We start from the raw sequence: 12,991 nt of genomic DNA on the forward strand, positions 1-12,991 counted from the left end.
AAAGCATCTGAGTTGCTGAAAAATAAACACTCATGGAAATGCCAGATCCTAACCATCACTCACTCTGAAGCTGCAACTAATGTGAAGAAAATTACAGTGGAGAAAACAGGACTTTTTTCACTCAGATTCATGACTGTAAACTCAAATCACTGGTTTAAAATCTGTGGCCACTTTAGAGGAACTAGAAAGTGAGTTAGTTTCTTTATAAGTCACATGGGGCTTTTTGGGTTTCTTGTTTTGTTGGTGATGATACATTTCAGTATAAGGAAACATCACTACTTTTCAAAGAGGTGACACTAACTCATGTCTGTTCAGAGACAAAGGACAAAGGGCAGGAAACCCCTATTCCTAGCAGTGAATTTTTTGCCATGTCATCAAAATGTGGACTAGAATCAGATTTGGCTCAATTTTGGGGGAGGGGGTGAGAAACTACATTTCCTGCACCTGAGCATGTTATTTGCCAATTACTATCCATTGCATTACATCATTATAATCATTATGCACCTGGCAATTACTAGGTCCCATGATGAAGCAATTGAGACTCTGAGAAGGCAAGTAACTTGTCAGAGGTAGGTCTCAAACCTAGCTCTGTCTGAAGCCAAAGCCTCTACTCCCAATTTCAACACCATAATATGGAAATCCTACTGCTAACACACATCAATTAAGTACCCTTAGAAAAGTTATTTATTCTTCCATATATATGTATATGGAAGGAATATTCTTCTGATGATTAAATGAGAAAATGCATATAAAATACTTAGTATGGTACCTGGCACATGGAAGTGGTAGCATGGCCACCTGGTTCCATCTGCCCAGCTTTCACTTGAAGCCAGGTGTACACCACCTGGCCCCACATGACAGCACAAGCTCTGAAGTTGATAGGACCGGGTTGCATAGAGTCATAGACATACAGGCTTGTAGTAGTGGATCAAATTGGATCCCACAGCTGGGGCCCAGGGGATGGAAAGCTGACTGAGAAAATAAAAATCTCTAAATTGGAAGTGTGCACAAAGATGACATATATCTGTCAGGGAGGCCATGACAGTTCAAGAGACACTGAGATCTTTTTAAAATTCTTGCAACACCACGGAAACTTGAATAGAGCAGCTATTAGTCCAGTTCAGAGTCAGACTACTTCAGCTGAAGATTAAGGAAAAGTAACATTCAGAACCTATTTTTCAAATTTCCTGGATAAGATATTGAGGTTAAATTGATAAGAATCTGATCGCCCATTTAACTTCATTTTCTGACTCTTTTCCAAATGCTCATCTTTTAAAGCCCCAATTTTGATAGGCAGAAAATGTTTCAGAAGAACTTCCAAGCTAGTTTTGAAAAACAAATTTTTTGAAATTTGAATCCTAAATAAAATCGAAGAAAATTATTGGCAGCTTAACACTGATTTGTATTGGAAATTACCAAAAAAAAGGGGGGGCATTTACTTTATTTTCCTTCCATATTATGCTTTCTAAAATCTGGAAATGGCTCAGAAAATCCAGATTTTTGTTTCCCCTTGAAACACTTGAATATCTAATAATATGCCCACACTAGACTCATCCTTTCAAATACAACAACTGATTGCAGCTGCCTCTATCAGTATACCTACTCTCCAATTTACCATAGTTCCCACCTTTTTCTTATTTTTAGCATCAGCTCAATCATTCATTTATTCTACCTACATTTGAATTTGGGATTCCTGATATAGCAACCAAGAATATTATAAAAGCTGCTATGCTTGCCAAACATTGGAATTTGGCTCATCTGTCCACCTCCAACTGCCTAATGAATTGGACTGTCATAAACTGGAGTTGACATGGTCTTCTGTGGAGGTGATTTAACACAATCTGCTTAAAATCTTACACTAGATTGACAGCCAAGGAAATAAGGAGCAGTATCTACATAGCAGAAGCAAGAAAGATTAGGGAAGTATTGATGAAGGAATTGGCTTTCCCTAACATCCAGCCCATGTTTGCCTAAGACCAAGGTGGTTGATCATTAGCTAAGACATTTCACTATTGACTATTTCACTATTTATTGAAGATAAATCTTGGACTGAGGTTTCATGCACTTTCTTTCATAAAACTGGACTCTGATACATAAGATGTGTGTTTTCTTCCCATTTCATTTATTTGCTAAGTACCCTTATATAATAAACATCAGGGAAAGAGCTAAGATAGAAAAAGAAATAGTAATCTCTTTCCTTATGGAACTTTTGAACTAGTGAAGAAAACTGACAGAAAAATAATTAAGTGTAAATTGGGGCTGACAATATAACATGATTGATTTGGAGAAAAGATAGATGTAGTAAGGAAGATTGGATACTTGTTGTGGTTTGGATTTAGAATGTCCACCCCCTTCAAATGCTCATGTATTGAAAGTTTGGTCCCCTAATGGTGGTATCATTGGGTGGTAGCAGAAACTTCAGACGGTGGACCTAGTTGGATGAAGTAGGTTATTGGGAATATGCCGTTGGGGGTACACTGGGACCCTGGTCCCTTTCTTTCTCTGTCTACCTCTCAGCCACCATGAAATAAGCACCTCTGCTGCACCACATGCTTCCTCCATGATGTTCTGGTTCACCAAAGGTCCTAAGTGATGGGGTCAAGTGACCATAGAGTGAAATCTCTGAAACTACAAATTAAAATAAATCTTCTCTCCTTTTAAGTTCTTTATGTAAGATGTTTTGTCATAGTGAAAAGCTGACACAGAATTTGAGACTGGATTCCAGCAAGGAAAGATATAATTAAGTTAAAAATCTTTGAATTAGATCATTCTGTACTATTTGATTGGGTCCTAAATACAGTGATATGTCCTTTTAAGAGAAGGAGGAAGAAAAGACACACACTGGAGAGGGCCATGTGAAGACAAAGGCAAAGACTGGAGTAATGCACCATGAGGAACACCAACAGTCACGAAGCTAGAAGAGACAAGGAAGTGTCCTCTTCTAGAACCCTTGGCAGGAATAGAGTTCTATTGACATTTTGATTTCTGAACTTGTTTTCCAGATATGCAACAGAATGAAACAGTCTGTTGTAAGCCACCCAGTTTATGGTCATTTGTTATGGCAGACTAGGAAACTTTTAGGATATAACACTCAATATGCATTCATTTGGTCACTGGATGAATCAGTAATTGAGAGTTCAGAGTACTCCTTAGCTCAGGAATTGCAAGCTTAAAGAATAAATCATCAGCTCCTTAAAAACAAGTATAGTAAAATCTAATGTCATAATCATATAAACATGGGCCATCTTTCCAATAATTAAAGATGAAGGTATATCCTAATTTCCATCCAGATTGGACAGAGGAATGGAAGTGGAAAACTGAGCAATAATAAAGGGGAAATCCCTGGATTGGCTCTTTCAGTTCTTTAAGTCACTGTGTAATAGCTGTTGTCCCAATTCTGGTAACAAGTTGGCTGCCACCTCTCACCCCTATGGAGGGCCAGGGAAACTTCTCTCATATTGCTAGATTGCTTCTAAGAAAGGTCACACCTGCAGACACCACAATTGCAGATTTTGAAACACCCTTGTATTCTGGGATGGACCCCCATTCTCCCACCCCAACTCTGATAATTTGAGTTTACTAATACAATTACCATTTGGCTTTCCAACACATTTTTTACAAACATGTCTTTTGAAACAACATGGAACTGCTTATATATTACTAAATGGAAGAGAAAGCAGTAGATCAAAAATACTGTGTGCAGGTTAGTACTGCTTTAAAAAAAAGATTCAATAGAGATTAAGTAGGCAGTGATGATGACAAGAGGATAAAGAAGTTGAAATATTAAAGTTAGTATTTCTAAATAGTGAGATCACTGGTTATTTGGTTTTGAACTGATCCACTCATATTTTCAACAGATTATATTTTATCTACTAGATAAAAAAAACAAATATTTTCAAATAAATAAAATACAGTGAAAACGCAAAATAAGGAGACACATCTTGAGTATTCAAATGAGCCTTGGTTTAAGAAGTTAACATTTGTATACACCTTGCTCAGAGTCTGAATGCACAGGTTTATACAGCATCAAGCCCACGAGAGCCTAGAGGTTGAATGCAGGGCAGTGGTGATCAGGTTTGGAATCTGACAGACCTGAGTTGGAATCCTAGGTATTTAATAGCCATGTGTCCTTGGGCAAATTTCTTAACCATTCTAAATCTCAGTTTCTTTCCTGTAAAATGGGCAAAATAATGGTTCTCCCTTCAAAGTGTTATTTAAAAATTAAGTAAGATGGTGTATAAAAATCTAACTGACATAATATCTAGTATACAACAAACTTCAAATATAAATCAATAACCCATCAATTATCAACATGTTGCTTATCAATAATTGTCAGAAAAAAATAATTTTGAGTTGCTATTCCCTCATAGATTATTCAGTTCATATTAATTTAGGCAGAAAATAACTGGGAAGGTAAATAATCTGAAGTTAGCCTATTATTTCAGGATAAATTGTGCTTTGGCTAACTTACATCCTTTCCCTCCCTGGTCCATGAAAGTAGGTGTTTCCAAACACCATGCAATTATATAATATTACAATCAAATAATAGGTTTTCTTGATTATGAGAAGACTCTGGTTAGGCTTTTTATAATAATTGGAAAGTATTCATTTTTTATGTGCCATCTGTGGAATGGCTCAGTAGGGAAGAAATTTTAATCTAATTCATTAACTAATTTTACAGAGGAGGAAACAAGGTTTGCTATGGCAAGCTGATGTCCCCAAGGCCATGAAGCTATATGGTAGGAAAAAAAGCCAGACTGTCCCATTTCCTCAAACAGGTAGAATCTTCTCACCTGGGCCATCTCTGTGGGTCTCTGGTGTAGACATGAACAGTGCATGCATTTTGCTGCCATATGTGAATAAGCAGGAGAGCTTACAGAGCAGATTCCTGGGGACAATCCATGTTCAGATAAGGAAGGAAGTTACATGAAGTCAACCAGGACTCGAGATTAATTGATAAGCAAGTGAATGGTGAATCCATGAGGGGTTTAAGTGAGTTTTGGATGTTTGGTTTAATATTACTTGAGAGGATCAAATGAGATTAAATTACTAAAAACTTCCTGATACCACTGTTTTATTTTCAAAGAGTTGATGTTATATAATTTTCTTAATCACTGACAATGTCTCTTTTTTTCTTACACCAAATTTGGACATGTTTACCTATGGGATTTTGAAGATATGTGAAATACTAATTAACCTGCAACAATGCAGGGGCAGATGGTGACACTATGACAATGTATTTATCCTTCCCCTTTTTATGAAAATTAATCTCCATATAATAAAACACCAAATTTAATTAAAAAAATGAAAGAATAGGACTTCATCTTAGGAATTATGCCTTTTAAACTCTGAATGTAAGTTTGAAAATGTTGAGATGAACTTTTTCTATTGGTGACCTGAGACCAGAGATAAAAGGGACTCACACTCAGAGTACAGGAATATCAATGAGAAATGGAAATGAGTATCTTGTTCCTGGGTAACCTTTAAAGAAATGTAAAGACATATGGACTCACTCATGTCCTAAGCAACAGGTAATAAGAATATTCATGGATGCACCGGACACATGTTCCTGGAGCTTAAGAGGACATTCAAAGACATAGAGATGAGTGTCTGTTTCTCACTGGAAAATTGATCAAAGAAAGCAGATTTACCAGAGCAGTATAAATCAGAGCTTGAGTAGAGACTGCACCACCCTGTGCTTAAGAAGAAATTGATGGGAGATTCCTCCACCCCAGGGTTTTAAAACTCAAGAGAATGCCATAAATGACCTCAGAGAGTCTAGAAAGGCTCCCAAAGATGGTAGGTGAAGTAAGCTTCTATAATGCTGCCCAGGTGGTTTTCAGGTAAAAGAAAAGAAGGTCCTTCTTGGTGAAGGGTGTCTCAGTCAGTTTTGAGCTGCTATAACAGCATATCACAGACTGAGTAATTTAGAATGAACAGAAATTTATTTGGCATGGTTCTGGAGGCTGGGAAGTCTAAAATCCAGGAGCTTCATCTGGTGAGGGCTTTCTTGCACTGTCATAACATGGCAGAAGATATCTGTATTAGTCAGCTTTTTGTCAGTGTGACCAAAATACCTGATTAGAACAACTTAGAGTTTATTTTGGCTCACAGTTTCAAAGGTTCAGTCCATGTTTCTGCTGACTCCATTGCTCTGGGCCTCAAGATGAAGAGGAAGGGTATGGTGGAGGAAGCATCCAGGAAGCAGGGTGGGTAGGGCCTTCAGGAAACACAACCAAGGCATGCGCCCAGCAACCCACTTCTTCTAGCCATGCCCCACCCCCAGTGACCCACTTCTTCCAGCCATGCCCCACCTACCTACAGTTTCCATCTAGTTAGTCCCTTCAAACTTATAAGGACTAATTAGGTTACAGGTCTCATAACCTCATCATTTCACCTCTGAATAATCCTGCTTTAATAGAGGAGCTTTTAAAGGACTCCTCATATCCAGACCATAACAATATCACGTGGAGGGTTGGGGGGCATGCCCAACTCACTTTGTAATAGACCCACCCTGGAGATGACGAATACACTCCTCAACATCATCCACCCATTCATTAGGGCAGAGCCATCATGACCTAACCTCTTCCTAAAGGGCCACCCTCTCAACACTGTGTGTCCACTCCTCCTATTATTAGTCTGTACTGAAAATCCAACCAGAATCAGTTTCCCAATTTATCTGAGGCTGATGAGAAGAGAGGGGGAGTCCATCCAGGTCACAGACCTTGTGGGGAGTCCTGTCTTCGCTGCAATGTGTCACTTCTGCCACTTTGAAGCCGAGAGAGTGAGTCTCCAAAAACTTGCTCATAGAGATGAGAGCAATGATAGTGAGGAAGGAGAAATGGCATGACATGCTGCATTCTTAAATTATCCAGTACACTTGATTAAATAATTCTCTTTTCTCCCAACTTATTTAAGGCACCCCTCTTTATTATTTATTACAATTTCATATGTGCATGGGTCTGTTTCTGTATTTTTTTTTTGTTCCACTGACGCATCTCTCTAGTTCTTGTACCACTGCTTCCCCCTCTAATCATGAAATCCTAACCATTTATTTATTCGGGTTTTCAACATCCCTTAAGTCAACTTTGGTCTTTCGTATTTTCCCAGGAAATCATTCATTTCATTCTAAAATTTTAAACTTATCCCTTAAGACATAATCTTAATATGTCCCCTGGCTCTGTGGTTTTCCTTGTATTATGTATTTCTCTCTCCCTTTCCCCCAAATTGTCCTGGCCTGAGATAAGTTTCCATTTTCAAACTTTTTATAGTTTCTTAGACTTACTTCCTAAATCTACCTTTTCCCTTTTTCTAATTGTTTTAATCTTTTTCTTCTTAAGCATTTTTATTTACTGTTTACTGTCACCATTTTCTAATTCGCTTACTTTTATTTATTCTTCTCATTGTTCTTGGATGTAATTGGGTATTGCTCTTTTCCTTATTTCTCATGTCAGTGTTCCTTGTGTTGATTTTTATTCTTGTTTAATAATAAAAGCTCTTAATGATATAAATTTTTTGAAGTGATAATTTGGTTGTGTCTCAGAATTTTTTATGAGTAGGCTCTCATATTTTGTTTTTCTAAATCGTCTTCAATTTTAATTCTGTTCAACCTGTCATCTAAGACTTGCATAGAAAAGCACCTGGATTGTCTTGGTGGAGGGATGTTAACATCTTAGAGAATACAATGGGAGTTTCCTTGTGGACTATTGTATGAGTTTTACAATTGCTTCCTGAGGGTTCAAATAAAAAATAAAATAAAATAAAAAATTCTTGTTGAACATGAAGTTTTAAATATTGCTGAAAATCAACATTCATTAATTATACCATGTAAAGCCTCTGTAACTTTATTTTTTATTTCTCAAAGACTAGTAACAGCATGTATAATTTTTCTCATTCTATTTTTTTCCTCACTTTATAAGGGGGACTCAAGTTCTATGAGTAAAAACAATTGGAGTAAAACATAAAGAACAGTATGAGAAAATATTTTTATAATTTTAGTAAAGGGAATGACTTTAAAATCAAGACACAAAATCCATCTAAAACATTTAAAGACATTAGCATATTTAAACTTAAACCTTTAAAATTTTTTATGATGAAAATTACCACAAAGATTTCTTAAATATCAAATAATTGCCACTATAAAAAGCAATGTTGCAAAGCTAAGATATCATCTTCGTTTTTGACTATTCAAAGCAAATAAGGTTCAAATAACCTAAAATACTTATGAAAATATCAGGATACTAAACTGTTTGCTTATTTCTTTTACCCTGGCTCATGGGTGGATAGTCTACACAGCACTGAAAGCTATCATGTTCTCAGGCCACTTCTGAGCTGGATGCTCAAAAGTTCTTTATTTCTGTTAGTTTTCATTCCTTTTCCAGTGTCCCCTGCAACTCACTGCAATAATAGTTTCTAAGGTAAAGGCAAAAAAAAAAAATGTAAATAAGCCGGAGCAGGATTGTGACATAGCCTCTCATGAGAACTTTCCCTGGTGGATACTTCTTACACCCATTAGTGACAATGCAACCTGACTAGGCTGCTCAAACTCCCTTGATGTGATGCAAAAATCACAGAAAGGGTCTGCAAAAGACGAGCGCCGCATAAAGAAAAGTCAGAAAGTAGAGACCCGGAGGCTGTAAAAGCCAGGAATCAAAAGAACCACAAAGGAAAGAAGTGAGTAAAAGAAATCAGAAATGATAATAGGAAGAAAAACATAATAGGCTGCATTAAAAGGAGAGAGAAACTCAGAAAGGAGTACAATAGAAAAAAGTAGAGGGACGAAGATGTTCTCTGAGATGTCAAGAGGCTGTTTCTCCCCAGAGATGGTTTCATGAGGTTTCACTTCTACAGAGTATGACTTTTCAGCTGTAGAACTGATGTTGGTAGGGGATGGTGGCCCTCACCTGTAATTCCAGCCACTTGGGAACTTGAGGCAGGAGGAACGCAAGTTCCAAGTCAGACTGGATAACTTAGCAAGATCTTATTCTCAAAATAAAACATACAAAAGAAAAAAGGGCTGGGGATTGTCGGTCAATGGTAAAGCACCTCTGAATTCAATCCTCAGTACCAAGGGAGAAAGAAAAAAGAAAGAAAGGTTAATCTCATGTCCCCTGCCTTTCAGTTATCCTCTTTAAGATCTCACTAACATTGAGATATTCGTTATTTTCCTATATTTGTAACCAAATATATCCTCACACAATTCCTTGCTATCTTTGCAGCTGGATTTGTTCTAATTTCACCGTACATTTTCCAAGAATTACTCGTGCCTGTTGAGCATCTCTATCCATAGCTATACTCTCCTTCCCACTGGATGTGCCATGTAATTGATGACTTCTTTACTCCAGAACGGTTAACATTCCCTGCAATCATCAGTATAAATACTTTATTAATAATTTGTATTTATAGAACATCTGCCTCCCAAAGAGCTCAAAGCTGTTTACAAACATCATCTCATTAATCCTGATAGCAACTCCTTTCTTTATAAGGTAGAAATAAATGTGTAACAGCTAATGGGTACTGTCATCTTCATTTGACTCATGGGAACACTGAAATTCAGACAAGAGTTATTTTTCAAGGTCAAACAGTAATCTGAGAAATAACACAGAAATATAATCCAGAATTGCTGCTTCTTTGTTTTTTTTATCCCCTTTCTTTCTCCCTTAGAAATCTCTCTATTCAGATCACACACATATTCATTACTATGCATCAAAATAAATTTTTAATATAGCTTCCTTTATTGAGGGTTAAAAAAATCCCATATGCTCAAGTATGATAACTCAGTGGACTTTCACTTAACTTTTCAAGAGGTTATCATAGCAGTTAGAGCCATGAAGAATGATTAAATTCTAGAACCAGAGAGCATTTAACTGACATTTTATTCCAGTAAAGGACTTGCTGTTTGGCATTTGAATGTGCTCATTCTCCACATCAGAAGTGGAAGAAACAAGTTCAAGATGACCAAGAAAGAGAGAGAGAGAGAGAGAGAGAGAGAGAGAGAGAGAGAGAGAGAGAGAGAGAGAGAGAGAAATAAGTATTTTCAAAAAGAATGCAAGCAATGGCTTTTCAATAATGTTATATGTTGAATGATGTGTATGTTCTGGGCCTATAGCTGTGTGGTGATGCTGCAGTCCTGTGAAGTTGACATTATTTTACTGATGAGGAAATTAAGGATCAATGCAGTTAAGTAAATGGTGACATAAACATCAAGTCTCTGCCTCTTACTTGTGCTTGTAACTACCACCATATACAACCCCTACAAATAATAGTAATAGTTGTTGCTATTGCTCCTGCTGTTTAAGTTGCATCATCCTAGAATCATAGAACAGGCTGATTGCGGAATGGAAAAGATACTATAACTTATGCTTTAGGTTAACTGCAGAGCAACCTAAGGAATATTGTTTAACAGTAGATTTTGATGTTGAGAAGTCTTTGATACTATTTGCAAGCCTGGATGCTTAAAATATAATTGAGCTACCTGGAAAAGCCCACCAAGACAAGTCTACAGCAAGATGCTCTAGTTATTAAAATCAGACAAAATGAAAATCATCCAGAATGATTACTCATGAAATAAAACAAAGTCCAGAATTTACTTTGGCCACACCAATCCATATGAAAACTCCACAAGACATTTAGAATAGTAAGACAAAATGTTTGGAGATATCTATAAAAATGTTCCAAACTCAATAAGCTCTGCATACAATCGAAAAACATACTATATTAGTCCACTTTTAATTGATAGAATGAAATACATGAGACAGGCTAACTTAATAAAGAGGAAAGAGGTTAGCTCAGAATTTTGGAGGCTGAAAGTTAGAATTTAGTTCCGCCTCTGGCAAAGGCCCCACGACAGATAGGAGAAACATGCACATGAAAAGAATCATATCTCAAAAATCATATCTCAAAGAATCATATCTCAAAACAGAAAAGTGGAGAGGCTGGAGTCCCATAATCTCCTCCTAGGGCATGCCCCCAGTTGACCTAAGGCTGTCGCAGTAGTCCCCACCTCTTAAAGCTTCCACCATCTCCCAATACTGCCATCCTGGTGATCAGACTTCCAACATGTGAACCTTTGGGGGATACCCAAACCATCCTAATCTTAGCAGATAAAATGTTTAAAAAAAAAATCTTAAAGTAGAAGACCTTTACTTTAACCACAGTTTGCTCTGGACACAGTCAACCTGGAGGATTAAAATAATAATAATTGACGTTTATCAAGGACTTACAATGTGGTAGCTATGATGCATGACATACAAATATATTTACAGTTCTCTGTGAAGTAGATACTTTTATTATCCCTGTTTTATAGATAAAGAAATTGAAGACAATTGTGGTTATGTAACTTGTCCATGCTGGGTTATTAAACTCTACAATCTCACTAGCCTACACACTTTCATTGTATTTGTTTCCATTTTCCACTTTGGCAAGTTCCTAGAGAATTTTTCTGAAAAAGACTTTTACATAGTAGGCATTCATAACATCTGAATAAATGCCTGAGTAGTGACCAAAGGTTAATACTGTCGTCAGAAAAAAAAAAAAATGTTGATACTGGCTAGGCCTCTAGCAGAAAGCACAATAGTCAATGATGCACTAAATAACAAAAATTAAACAGGTCTAAAGGACCCTTGGGAGGCCAGGACCTTCACAGTGAGCGTGAGGAAAGCTATTCTTTTTGTGTAATCTCTGTGATGCTGACAACTCATTCCTAGTCTCTGTAGGAGGACCACGTGGCCAAGGAGGAAGGTTTCACTTTCCAGTATGAAAGACAGGAGAAATGCACATTTTGAGTTCGCTAAGGTTCACTACCCATCTAAAGCCCATGTGGTGGCCTTTTATTGTCTGACTTGAAGGAGGTCCTGGCTTGTCTCTCTCCTGTGAATTGACAGGAGACCAAAGATGTGACATCGCTGTTGCCTTTAAGAATTTTGGCTTTGCTTTAAGAATTCTGGTTTTCACTATTAAGTGGAACATTATGAACAGAAAGAATAGTTTAATAAAGACTCACATCCATGCCATGCAACTATCATTCTGATTTAACAAATGTATTCATTTTAAGGATGTTAGCCATTTCTCTTAGAAATAAAATGTCACTAATAATTGGAAGTCCTCATCTCCTACCATCATCTCTATTCCTTCCCGCTCTCTTCAAACTAGGCATCCTCCTGAAAGTGTATGTGTCCTTCATAGCAATATTTTCATGTTTTTCCTGCATTTGTAGGTGCCTATAAACAAGATGTAGTATTGTTTTATATATTCATGAAATTTATACAAATTATATTTAATGTATCCTTTTACAGCCTGTTTTCTTTGTCTCAGATTTTTTAAAAAAAAAATTTTTTTAATTGTCAAAGGACCTTTATTTTATTTTTTTTATATGTGGTGCCGAGAATTAAACCCAGTGCCTCATACATGCCAGAGAAGCGCTTCACCACTGAGCTGCAACCCCAGCCCTGTTTCAGATTTTTTTATTGTGGTAAAATACACATAAAACCACCACTCTTTTGTCTGTCTTTACGGATTTGACTACCTTTGGTACCTCATACTTCTGTGCAATCTTAGAGTGTTTGTCCTTTTGTGACTGACTTATTATTTTGCTATCATAATGTCTTCAAGTTCCATCCACGTTGTAGCATGTGTCAGAATTTCCTTCCCTTTTAAGGATGAAAACTATTCCGTTTTATGTATATGCAATGTCTTGCTTATCCATTCATCTCTCCTTTGGAATTTTTGTGGCTTCCTCCTCTTAACTCTTGTGAACAATGCTGCCCTTAACATGAGGAAAAAACCATCTGTCTGAGTACCAACTTTCAGTACTTTGGGATATATACCCAGAAGTGGAATTCTTGTATATTGAGTAATTCGATGTTTAATTTTTTGAGGAACTACCATGCTGTTTTCCACAGCAGCTTATTATTTTACATTCCTGCTAGCATGCACAAGTGTTCCACTTTCTCCACCTCATTGTCAACATTTTAAGCTTTGCTTCTGAGATTTA

The sequence above is a fragment of the Marmota monax genome, unplaced genomic scaffold (assembly GCF_021218885.2).
Source record: "Marmota monax isolate L192 unplaced genomic scaffold, Marmota_monax_Labrador192_F-V1.1 WCK01_AAM20220418_F8-fsc00006, whole genome shotgun sequence".
NCBI lineage: Eukaryota > Metazoa > Chordata > Mammalia > Rodentia > Sciuridae > Marmota > Marmota monax.